Below are 2,022 nucleotides of genomic sequence, written 5' to 3' on the forward strand. Positions count from 1 at the left end.
GGGAAGAAAAATAAGGAGTGTGGAAAGAGGGGGGGGGGGAGAAACCCCTTGAAGTTTTTTGACCCTGTTTGTGGTTTTATTTAAAGGCGGAACGCGCTGTGTCAATACATATAAAAATTTTTGGAGGTTTTTTTATTTTTTCCTAAGGGGGGGTGGCTTGAATCATTTTCGGTTTTTTTATGAAAAAATGGGATATTTGGGATTTAGCATTTAAAAAGATGGCCACTTTGGTGGTTTAACATTGTTTCCAGGCCGCGTATGCGCAAATATGGGGTGCGGCGGCTATCTGCACTGCTGTGTATGAAGGTGTCGGTCTGTGTGGGGTTCCTATCGGAGAGAATACGTATGCTGCGTTGTAGGAGTGAGCTGCTGGCCACACGTTTGTATTGGAGTGCGCCACACCACCCCCCTTTTTGTTTTGTTACTATATAAAGTGTAGCCATCCACCCAGCCAATTCTGAGGGCCAGAAGGGGTATTGGGGGCCATCGTGTGCAGTCTATGGCCACGTATGTGGACATGTGAGTGTGTAAATGTGTTGTACCAATGTATACGAGTGATAAACACTAATAGGTGTGTCGGTCAAAGTCAAATGTAGACGGCCATCTTAGGCTGAAAGCACCATATCCCGTCTGCTCTGTGAAGTTAAGCAGCCTCAAGCTCGGGTAGTACTCGGGTGGGTGACCACCGGGGAAGTCCGGGTGCTGTCTACTTTTTAGCCCGTTTTGAGCTGTTTACCGACTTTGCGTGGGTTTGCAAACGCAAGATATGATGTCTGGCATGTGCCCACACGACATCTTGGTTTTAGTATGCCTGGCGAGCCACTACACACGAGATCTTGTTTTTTGTATGGTGTTCTTTAATTTGATTATTATGAAGATGAAAGAGAACCGTTAGAACGGGTATGAAGGGTGTTCTAGGGGTGCTTTTCGGTGCTCTTTCACGTGGACATATCGCAGCATGCGACATGTCAGTGGAACACTGTCTAAATTAATAAATACTGTTTTGGCCGATTTCTAAAAGCGTCTATAAAAGGGCATAAGTGCAATGACTCGTCTTTGTAACCCTGCGGCCTAGGCGTAGTTTTTCACGGGGAATCCGAATATCAAAGGTAGATTTATGTACAACATGTACTTTTTTTGCAATATGTACTTTTTATCTACGGGACATAGACATACGTAAAAACACACGGCGGAGCCGTTCCCGCAATCAGAATTTGTCTAACTCTTCTAGATCAAAAGTTATTCAGCGAAATGTGAGACTTTGTTTGGCATGCTCTTTTTTTAGGTGGTTTTTTCCGGTTTTATGTGCCGCCCGGCAGATCTGGCCTGCAGACTTTAGCAGAAAACTTGGCGCATGTGTTCGCACGACCGCTCCCAAAGTTTTACAAGCATATCTCCAGTAGTTGCTTCGCAATGATTTTTTTAGTGACGCCAAAAAACGCCATTTTCGCGGAAAATGGACACCTTGGACGGCCAAAATCACCACTTTTGGCCATGTTTGGCCCTGCACATCCAGGAAGCAAATGAGACTGCTCCGTATAAAAACTGCCCTAGGGGTGCTTTTATGCGCGCATTCCCGTGGTCAAGTCAGATTTTGGCTAAATTCAAATGCCTTGTCTATAAACACTTTTTTCGACCTAAATTTTCACCTGTTTTGTCCCGAAATGATAGCACCCATTCTTTATTTGCCTATATATCGCGAAGGAGGCAACTTTTTTCCTGTTAAGTATAGATAAAAAATTTAATTCGGCGTTTTAGCGCACGAGGAACAAAAGTCTCCATACAAGCTACCCTCGGTTTCTAATGACTTTTTGAGTTAGGGAAGCGTGGATCTTCTTTTTTTCTTGTTTCCAGGACTTCACATGAACTTCCAACTCAACTCGAATTGTCATCCCGGGCCCACCACGCATCGAAACGACACTTTTCTCGGAACTGGCGAATAAAAAATAGGTCACCAGATGCGCAAGAGTCTGGGATGACAGAATATCAAAACAATAACAGAATCGTTAGTACTTTTTGTGG

The 2,022-nt window shown here is 44.2% G+C and overlaps 1 non-coding gene across 1 annotated transcript; it reads left to right on the plus strand.

Moving 5' to 3' along the window:
• The first annotated feature begins 599 nt into the window (after positions 1-599).
• Positions 600-713, plus strand: PITG_33331. Its single transcript, XR_009934725.1, has one exon. It is a non-coding gene; the product is annotated as an 8S ribosomal RNA (ribosomal RNA).
• The last annotated feature ends 1,309 nt before the right edge of the window (positions 714-2,022 follow it).

This window comes from Phytophthora infestans, genomic scaffold, assembly GCF_000142945.1.
Source record: "Phytophthora infestans T30-4 supercont1.52 genomic scaffold, whole genome shotgun sequence".
Lineage (NCBI taxonomy): Eukaryota > Oomycota > Peronosporomycetes > Peronosporales > Peronosporaceae > Phytophthora > Phytophthora infestans.